Below are 11,477 nucleotides of genomic sequence, written 5' to 3' on the forward strand. Positions count from 1 at the left end.
AAAGAAAATTTCCCAGAGTTCTGCTCGGCATGGTTTCGGTATAGAGAGAGAAAAATCGGATTCAAGAAGAAGAAAAGTGATTTTTGTACTTTCGGATGTGATAAAATGAGGAGAGGATGGCTTCTTATATAGGATCGGTTTTGGAGGGAAAATCTGAGCATTGATGGTCAGTTTTGTTTTATTAAGGAAAGGAATCTTTACCTTTTCAAGGCGCATGGGGAAGTGGCAAATTGCAAGGCCCTAGGTAAATGTTAGTTGGGAAGTAACCAGTTCGGTTGGATATTAAATGTGCGGGTGGTTGGGAGTTATCTCATTAATTAGGATTATCTCATTAAATGCATTTAACACATAACCGATATTAATTAGATAGAAACCGAAAATGGTAGAGACAATGCCGAAAATGGCGTACAGGAACGATGAAGAAAACATGAAGTCAAGAAAGGCACAAATAAAGCCGAAAGGGACATGGATGAAGCCGATATGATCAAACTTGAGTTGGACAGGAATACACCCGGTGCATGAAGCAAAACGACCGGGTGCAAGAAGGAGTGACTTAAGATGCGCGGCGATTGGCTTCACGGGGGGGATTGAAGTTTCTCCTCCTCCAGGCTCTCTCAAACCGATCATAAAATGAATCGGTTGTCTCTCTGGTTAACACCTGGGCCTGGTTCAAACCCTCGCCAGGACAGGTTAGAACACCAAGTTCCACCAGAAGGCTGCTTATCTGAGGAATGAGACCGACCGATCGGATGCTGACCATCCAGATTAGGGTGTCGAATAACACCCGGGACCAGTTGACCGGCGTGCTGGTGATGATGGCCGCCATCATGTTGAAATTTGCCGCGCAATAGGTGTTTGTGACATCTCTTCCAAAGATGCCCCTTCCTATTACATCGTTGAGGAGCTGATACTCAGCCCTCAAGAGAGACTTAGAGCCATGATCATCAACAGGCTCATCCGACCGGGCAAAGGAGAGGGAGACCTCAGCCTTAATATCGGCCGGAGGGTTGAGATCTGTGATCCCTTGTTTAGGCAGACCGAAGCAGCGAGCAAAGTCCTGCTCGGTGAAATCGAAGATTATACCCCCAACCTTTGATTGGATGTGGGTATCAAAGTGGGGTGTGCCCCGGAATACCCTGACATTATAGTAAAATTCCAAGACGGATTCAGGGTAGATAGTTTGCTTGTCATCCAGAAAATACTGGAGGCCAGTATCTTCCATTTTCTTGATCATCCGATACACCTCATAGTGTTCGGTACTAGAGCAGGATTCAAAATCGACTTGAAGAATGTTTGGGAATTGAGACATGGTTAGGTTGCCTTAGTGAGATGATGTGTTGTCTTGTGAATGTTTGAGTGTTGTGGTGAACTTTTGCTTCACTTAAATACTAGTTTAGGGGCTATCCTATTGTCCAGGCATTAAATGGGATGACATGTATTAACTGCAGGATAATGGATATTGCATGAAATAGGCATGTTTGCAGTCTAGGTGTTGGTCATAGGCCTGGACTGTGAAAGATATCAAAAGATCTTCACGTCTTTTTAGGCGCGACCATGTTACTTTGAAAAGGCAATGTTTCAGAACAGATATCTACAAGCATTGATAGTTGTTCCACTTCTGTGTGAAATTCAAATAATCTAGAATGACCTACTTCCAAACCGGTCAGGTATCAGTTGTTCATCCCGATGCGGTTATTTAGTGTTTCCACCAAGTAGTCGGTCGGTTTGCTCTATCTGATAGACTGGGCAGTTCTTCCACAGACACCCTGAAGATTCGAAGTTCAACAGTTTAGGAAGAATTACCAGTTTTGTCTGTCCGAACCTATTTCCCTTTAAGCATCCTTTGGAAGGATTTGGCTAATGTCGGTTAAGCCGAGAGTAAGCCTGAATTGAGAAAACTTAGCTTCCTGTAGCGGCTTTGTGAAGATATCGGCTACTTGTTGATCGGTCGGTACGTATTCCAGCCGGATATGCTTCAGCGTGACATGCTCCTGAATGAAGTGATGCCTTATGTCGATGTGCTTGGTTCTGGAGTGGAGAACCGGATTGTAGGTAATCGCTATGGCACTCGTGTTGTCACAGAAAATCGGGGACTCTTCGGTTATGATACCGAAGTTCTTCAGCTGCTGTTGGATCCAAAGGAGTTGAGAACAGCAACTTCCGGCCGCCAAGTATTCAGCTTCTGCAGTGGATGTGGCCACAGATGTCTGCTTCTTGCTATGCCATGAAACGAGCCGGTCACCAAGGAACTGACATGTTCCGCTGGTGCTCTTTCTGTCAATCTTACACCCTGCATAGTCTGCATCTAAATAACTTGTTAGATTGAAGGACGAGTCCTTTGGATACCATAGACCGACATCAGGTGTGCCCTTTAGATACTTCAATATCCTCTTTGCGGCTGTGTAATGGGATTGCTTTGGATTTGCTTGGAATCTCCCACAAACACCAACTGCAAACAGGATGTCCGGTCTACTTGCTGTCAGGTACAGTAGGGAACCGATCATGCCCCGGTATGCAATCTGGTCTACCGATTGGCCTTCATCATCTTTGTCCAGTTTAATGGATGAGCTCATTGGAGTGGCCGCCGAGGAGCAGGTGTCCATACCGAATTTCTTTAGCAGCTCCTTGGTATATTTAGGTTGACTGATGAATGTTCCTTCCTTGAGTTGTTTAACCTGAAGACCTAGGAAGAAACTTAATTCTCCCATCATACTCATTTCAAACTTGTCAGTCATCATTTTTGAAAACTTATCACATAATTTAGGATCGGTTGAGCCAAAAATGATATCATCTACATAGATTTGAACAAGTAGGATATGTTCCTTCTTTTCAAATTTGAACAATGTCTTATCCACCGAACCGATGGTGAAATCATGCTCTAATAGAAATGCGGTTAGTGTATCATACCAGGCTCTAGGTGCTTGCTTTAGACCGTATAAAGCTTTGTTCAGCCGGTATACATGGTTTGGAAATGCAACATTTTTGAAACCGGGTGGCTGTTCAACATACACCTCTTCACGTAGGTCACCGTTCAGAAATGCACTTTTAACATCCATTTGAAAAACTTTGAAGTTTTTGAAAGCAGCAAATGCAAGAAAAATCCTAATGGCTTCAATCCTGGCTACAGGAGCAAATGACTCTTCAAAATCAATGCCTTCTTCCTGTTTGTAACCTTGAGCCACTAATCTGGCTTTGTTCCTCGTGACCAAACCGTCCTCATTGAGTTTGTTTCTGAATACCCATCTTGTTCCTATAACCGATTGATCTTTCGGTCTAGGAACTAAGTACCAGACTTTACTACTCTCGAACTGGTTTAGCTCTTCTTGCATTCCCAAGATCCAATCCGGATCTGACAGTGCTTCATCTATTCTTTTCGGTTCAATCTGGGATATGAAAGCTGAGTTAAAATATCCTTCCAGAAGTTGACTCCTAGTTCGAACAGGTTCTGAAGGGTCACCTATAATTTGCTCAGGAGGATGTTTACCGTTTCTTCTGAGATTCAGTTCAGGGATGTCTACCAAATTACCGGTAACTTGACCAAGGCTAGACATGTCGGTAGGCTGAACGAGATTGTCAGACCGACCGACTCCTTCGGATTGGACCGAAGTGTCAGCTTCCTGTTGTAGAACAGCTTGATCCGGTTGGGTATCAATATTACCCATTTGGTCATGGACAAACCGCCTGAAGACCGGAGTCTCATCTTCACTATCAGAATGAATATCGTTATTTTCCAATCTGTTGTGTAGATCAAAGCATGAAGCAGTATTGCTTTCAACCGATTCATCGAAAACAACGTGAATTGTTTCCTCCATGGTTGCAGTTCTATGATTATATACTCTATATGCTTTACTTACTGCCGAGTATCCTAGCATGATGCCGGTATCGGTCTTTGCATTAAAAGCGGTGAGTTGAGTTTTACCATTTATATGAATATAGCATTTACAACCGAAAATCCTGAGATACTTGAGTTTAGGAACTCTGTTAAAATAAACCTCATACGGTGTTTTGTTGTGAAATCTGTTTATCAAAGACCGGTTTTGTGTATGGCATGCAGTGTTGATAGCCTCAGCCCAAAATTTCTGAGCAATGCCGGAGTCGGCTATCATGGACCGTGCGGCTTCCTTGAGAGTCCGGTTTCTTCTCTCGGCCAGGCCATTTTGTTGAGGAGTCCTAGCACTAGACAACTCGTGTCTAATGCAGGATTCATCAAGATATGCAGTTAATGTACTATTGGTAAATTCGGTACCTCGATCACTTCGAATGTTATTAATACGAGTTGATTTTTCATTTTGCAAACGCTTAAGGAGTGTGATCAGGTTTGATACAGTTTCACGTTTAGATGGTAGAAATATTACCCATGTATATCTAGAATAATCATCAATAACTACCATGGTATAGAGCATACCTCCTAGGCTAATGACCTGAATCGGTCCAAATAAATCCATGTGAAGAAGATCTAGACATCGGCTAGATTGAATATTTCCTTTACTCTTAAAAGATGACCTAGTTTGTTTACCCATTTGGCATGCTGAACAGACCTTATCCTGGTTAAATACTATATCAAGAATACCTTCAACTAGCTTTTTACCACGAATGTAGTTTAAGGTTTTCATGTTTAGATGGTTTAGTCTCTTGTGCCATAGCCAGGTTTGATCAGTCTTAGCTATCATGCATATAGGATATTCTATTCTAGTTTTCCAATCTACCTTATAGATGTTACATATCCTATTTCCGGTTAGTAGTACAATACCTTGAGAATTCTTAACTAAGCATGCATGTTTAAGGAATTCTACCGTGTATCCAGCATCACACATCTGACTAATGCTAAGTAGATTAAAACGTAGGTTTTCAACTAAAAGTACATTGTCAATAGTTAGATTACCATGGACAATCTTACCCTTGCCCACAGTTTTACCTTTTGAGTTGTCACCGAAGGTAATTAGAGCACCGGTTACTGATCTAATGTCGGTTAGCAAGTTGCTGTTTCCGGTCATGTGCCTGGAGCAACCGCTGTCCAAGAACCATTCGGAGTTTCCTAGCCGTTTCTTTGGATCCTGCAAAATGTACATATTTACAACTGTTTGGTACCCACATTTACTTGGGTCCGCATGCGGTTAGTCCCTTAGGTACCCAAATTTTGATAAACCGGACGGTCTTCTTTGCTAGGGTTTTAACTGTCCTTTTGACACTTGGTCTGGTGTATTTCGGTTTTCCTTCAAATGTCCTAAATGGTGATGGTCTTTGATTCGGTGATCTATAGTTTGACCTACGCGGTTCAGGGAAATCTTTCTTATATTTGAGGATTTCGGCTTTTCTTTTCTCAAGGTCAAGCCATGAATCGGTTGGGCCAACATAATCGTATTTTAGCTTCTCTTCCCTATAATATGCGGTTTCCTCTTCTTCAGCTGTACAGGTGCTCTTAAGAAATTTTATAAAGGGGAGGTTTCCTTTTGTAAGCCTTGCTTTCTCTATGGGTTTTCGGTCTTTAGAGCTATTCCCTATGTATCCAAGACCACGCTTACAACGAGGATGCCTATAGTGTTTATTCATATTCTTTACTATATCGCTAGATCTCTTATAGGCGGCCATTTGATATTGAAATCGGGCATTCTCTTCCTCGGTTAGTTCTCTAGTCGGTTCACTAGGTTGTTCGATCTTAGGATCTAACTCGGTTTCTAGGGTGTGGGTATCATCAGGTTGTATGACTTCCGGTTCGGTTATGATGGGTACCTCTGGTTCTATTGGAATAGGTACTATGGGATCGGTTCTGATGTTGAGGTGCTTAGGTAACATGGTCAATAGATTCTTATATTCTTCTACCATGTCATTCAATGCATTGTATAACTCATCTTTAGTAAATTCCTCACAAGGAGAGTCAAATACCTGTTCCTCATTGGCCATGAGGCACGTGAGTTCATCGTCGCTGTCACTGCGAGCCCATAGACTTCCTCCATCGTCGGCTATCAGTGCTTTCGGTACCTCACTTCCTTCACCGGCTTGTTGATAATTGTTTCTGTCATTTTGATAGTCCGGTTTCTGGGTATCCCTCCTTGGTTTCCTGCATTCCCACTTAAAGTGTCCCAAACAGTTACAGTTATAGCATCTTATATTGGATTTGTCACCATAGTAGTTGTTTGTCGGTTGGCTCCTTTTCATGAACCTCCCAAACTTCTGTGCAAGCATTGCCATGGCATCCTCAGTGAACTGTTCGGCGGTTCTGATCGGTGCGGGTGCAGGAACCGGTATCGGTGCAGGAGTAGGAGCAGGTGCAGCCGGTTCTGTAGATGTGATTAGTGCTCTGGTTGACGTTGAGGCCGAGACTTCCTCTTCGGTTCTGGATCTCATCTCGAATTCGTATGCCTTTAGATCTTCGAATACGTCGTATAGTTTCATCTTACGTAGGCTCTTTGATTCCCTCATCACCATTGTCTTTATATCCTAGGCACTTGGAAGAGATCTCAAAGCCTTCATAACTACCTCTTTGTTCTCATACTTCTTGCCCAGAGTTGCTAGTTCATCTAACACACCAGTGAACCGGTCACTGTATTCCTTCATAGTTTCTCCTGGTTTCATTTTGATGCTTTCAAACTTCTGTGTGGCCATCATTATTTTGTTCTCCCTTGTTCTTTCATTTCCTTCAAAGATCTGGATGACCGTGTTCCATGTCTCCTTCGCGGTTTTGCAATCTCTGATATTGCAATATGTGTTTCTGTCTACGCTGTTGGAGATCCGGTTTCTTGCATGGTTGTCCAGATTGTTCCTTCTCCTATCTTCAGCCGTCCATTCTTTTCTATCTTTATCAATGAATATCGGTCCTTCGGTCAGAATGGATTCCATTTCATCATCCAAGGTGACTAGGTGCAGGTGCATGCGTTCCTTCCAGTTGGCAAAGTCATCACCCTCTAGCATTGGAGGCCTATCCTGATACATGTTTGCTTGAGTATTGAAACTAACTACTCTGATACCAATTGTTAGGATCTAGGTCGCCGCTGGTGGACCGGGGGTTGGACCGGTTAGCGGTTCTCACTCGTAGGGTGGTGATTAATCCGGTTAGAGATTAACACCGGGGTTTCAATACTACACAACCTGTCACAAACCCTTGAACTAGGTTCAAGCGCGGAAGAGGTTTGCTTTCAGGTTAAAGTGGCACGCTTGTGTGATAGGCACAGTCGGTTTCGGATGATGGAGATTTGGAGATGGTGGGTCGGTTTCGGTAATCTGGATATTCGGTATGGTTAGTGTAAAGTCGGTTTGGAGCGGTATGGTTAAGTTAGTCTGTTATATGATGAAGCCGGCAGAAAGTAAATAACACAACAGATTTTATGGATGTTCGGAGATAAAACTCCTACGTCACCCCTTCCTCTCAAAACCGCGAGAAGGATATTCACTAAGGAATACAAGTACAAGCCGATCGAGACTTATTTCCTGCTCGATAACACACTTACAATTTACACCGAAATTGTAGCATACACTTTAACTTTCAACACTTAGGCTTTCTAGAACAGCACACTTTATCACTTGTATTAAATGCTCTCAATATCACAGTTGTCTCTTAATATCTTAAGTCTCTCATTGTCCCACATTTACTCTTCTGCAACTGCCTCCTTTTATAGGTGAAATATGCCAACGGTCATATTTCACTGCCTTGAATCTGATTGGCTGATCAGAGGTGCAGTGATTCAGTGTCTCAGAGGTTCAGGCCTGCGGTCGTCTCCTCAGACCTGATGGTCAATCTCAGACCTGGCATTATGTCTCAGACCTGGCGGTCTGTTCATTCAGTGTGTAAGACAAACCTGCCGGGTTTGTCTTTTACTTGATATAGGCACTGTCTGTTTGGACAGTTGTCTGTACTTTGAAGATTTCCTTTCTGGCTTATCCCGAAGTAGAAGGATCCGGTAGTACTGTTTTCTGCAGCCTACAGTCTTTCCTCAGACTTGCATGGATATGGAAGAATTCAGTCTGTTCCTTTGGTATCATTCTCAACAGATACCCAAAATGTCTTCTTGTACTGGTCGGTCATTTGACTTGGCCGAATGTCTTTGGTAGTGATGTAACCGGACTTCTTCCGGTTATTCTTGTCTTGTGGATGATCGGCTGTTTGATGGTTCCGGTTTTGAGCTTTGGCCGATCCTTCCTTTGTGCGGTCACGTTCCGAATACTCTTGATCGGTTTGGTAGCTTGACCGGTTAGGTTTCTTTAGTTGGTTCTCTTGTTCATCCGGTCCGGTTCCTTGTTCCTGCATGGGAAGTTTGTTTAAGTTAGGTTTATTTGAACCGGTCTGAATTTATCTAACAGGTAGTTATTGATGATTACTCTAGGTACACATGGGTAATATTTCTACTATCCAAACGTGAAACCGCATCAAATTTGATCACACTGCTTAAACGTTTGCAAAATGAAAAATCAACACGCATCAATATTATTAGAAGTGATAGAGGAACCGAATTTACAAACAGTACTTTAACTGCATTTCTTGATGAATCCGGTATTAGACACGAGTTGTCTAGTGCTAGGACTCCTCAACAAAATGGCCTGGCCGAGAGAAGAAATCGAACTCTCAAGGAAGCCGCACGGTCCATGATAGTTGATTCGGGCATTGCTCAGAAATTCTGGGCTGAGGCTATTAATACTACATGCTACATACAAAACCGGTCTTTAATCAACAAGTTTCACAACAAAACACCTTATGATGTTTATTTTAACAGGGTTCCCAACCTTAAGTACCTTAAGATTTTCGGCTGTAAATGCTACATTCATATAAATGGAAAAACCTATCTATCTGCTTTTGATGCAAAAACCGATACCGGAATCATGTTAGGTTACTCAGCAGTGAGTAAAGCATATAAAGTGTATAATAACAGAACTTCAACCGTGGAGGAATCACTTCATATTGTTTTCGATGAATCAGTTGAAAGCAACACTGCATCATGCTTTGATCTACACAACAGATTGGAAAATAACAATATCCATTCTGATGGTGAAGATGAAATTCCGGTTTTCAGGAGGTTTGTCCATGACCAAATGGGTATTGATGAAACCCAGCCGGATCAAGCTGTCACACGATAGGAAGCTGACACTTCGGTCTAAACCGAGGAAATCGGTCGGTCTGACACTCCTGTTCAGCCTACTGATATGTCTAGCCTTGATCAAGTAAACGGTAACTTGGTAGACACTCCTGAACCGAATTTCAAAAGGAACACCAAGCATCCTCCTGAGCAAATTATAGGTGACCCTTCAGAACCTGTTCGAACTAGGCGTCAAATTCTGGAGGAATACTTCAATTCCGCTTTTATATCCTAGATTGAGCCGAAAAGAGTGGATGAAGCATTGCCAGATTCGGATTGGATCTTGGGAATGCAAGAAGAGTTAAACCAGTTCGAGAGTAATAAAGTCTGGTACCTAGTCTCTAGACTAAAAGATCAACCGGTCATAGGAACAAGATGGGTATTTAGAAATAAACTTAATGAAGACGGTTTGATCACGAGGAACAAAGCCAGATTAGTGGCACAATGATACAAACAGGAAGAAGGCATCGATTTTGAAGAATCATTTGCCCCTGTAGTTAGGATTGAAGCTATTAGGATTTTTCTAGCTTTTGCTGCTTTCAAAAACTTTAAAGTTTTTCAAATGGATGTTAAAAGTGCATTTTTAAATGGTGATCTACGTGAAGAGGTATACATTGAGCAACCACCCGGTTTCAAAAACGCTGAATTTCCAAACCATGTATACCGGTTAAACAAAGCTTTATACGGTCTAAAGCAAGCTCCTAGAGCCTGGTATGACACACTAACTGCATTTCTGTTGAACCATGACTTCACCATCGGTTCAGTGGACAAAACACTTTTTAAGTTTGAGAAGTCTATGTAGATGACATCATCTTCGGATCAACCGATCCTAAGTTGTGTGATAAATTCTCAACTCTGATGACTAACAAATTTGAAATGAGTATGATGGGGGAATTAAGCTTCTTTCTAGGTCTTCAGGTTAAGCAACTCGAAGAAGGAACCTTCATAAGCCAACCCAAGTATACTAAGGAACTCTTAAAAAATTTGGGATGGACACATGCTCCTCAGCGGCTACTCCAATTTGTTCATCGGTCAAATTGGACAAAGATGATGAGGGTCAAGCGGTAGACCTAGCTGCTTACCGAAGAATCATCGGTTCCCTTCTATACCTGACAGCAAGTAGACCGGACATTCTGTTTGCGGTCGGCGTGTGTGGAAGATTTCAGGCCAACCCAAAACAGTCTCACTATACAGCCGCGAAGAGGATCTTGAAATACCTTAAGGGAATCCCTGACGTCGGTCTGTGGTATCCAAAGGATTCATTGTTTAACCTAACAAGTTATTCAGATGCAGACTATGCAGGTTGCAAGGTTGATAGAAAAAGCACCAGCGGAACATGCCAATTCCTAGGTGATCGGCTTGTTTCATGGCACATCAAGAAACAAACATCAGTTGCCACATCAACCGCAGAAGCTGAATATCTGGCAGCCGGAAGCTGTTGTTCACAACTTCTTTGGATCCAACAACAACTGAAAGATTTTGGTATCACAGCCGAAGAGTCTCCAATTTCTGTGATAACACAAGTGCAATAGCAATCACCTACAATCCGGTTCTACACTCCAGAACCAAGCACATTGACATCAGACACCACTTCATTCGGGAACATGTCATGTTGAAACATATCCGGCTGGAATACGTACCTACAGATCAACAAGTAGCCGATATCTTCACGAAGCCTCTGCAGGAAGCTAAGTTTTCTCAATTCAGACTTACACTCGGTTTAACCGATATTAGTCAGATCATCCCCAAGGATGCTTAAAAGGGAAATCGGTTCGGACAGACAAACCAGTAGTTCCTCCTAAATTGTCGGATTCCAAATTTCCCAAGGTATCTATGGAAGAACCGCCTGGTTTATCAGTCAGAGTAAACCGACCGGTTATTTAGTGCATGCACCAAATAACCGCATCGGGACGAACAACTGATAACTGACCGGTTTGGAAATAGTCTATCTCGGATTATTTGGCTTCCAAACAAAAGTGGAATAATTATATGTGTTTAAACTTATCTGTTCTGAAAAATTACCTTTTCGGAGTAAAATGGTAACACCTAAAAAGACGTGAAGATATGATATCTTTCACAGTCCAGGCCTATGACCAACAACCCAGGCTATAGACATGCTTATTTCATGCAAAACCTTTTATCCTATGGTTAATAGATATCATTACCTGTGACACACTGGATAATAAGATCATCCCTCCACTAATATATAAGTTGAGCAAACCTTAAACAAAACAATCACAAGTTCTAACTCCCTCTCTCACTAAGACAAAAATGTCTCAGTTTCCAAACATCCTTCAAGTGAACTTCAAATCTGCCCTGAGCACTGAACACTATGATGTATTCAAGATGATCAAATCACTTGAAGACACCGGTCTTCAGTACTTCCTAGATGACAAGCACGTCATCTATTCT

Source organism: Impatiens glandulifera, chromosome 9, assembly GCF_907164915.1.
Source record: "Impatiens glandulifera chromosome 9, dImpGla2.1, whole genome shotgun sequence".
NCBI lineage: Eukaryota > Viridiplantae > Streptophyta > Magnoliopsida > Ericales > Balsaminaceae > Impatiens > Impatiens glandulifera.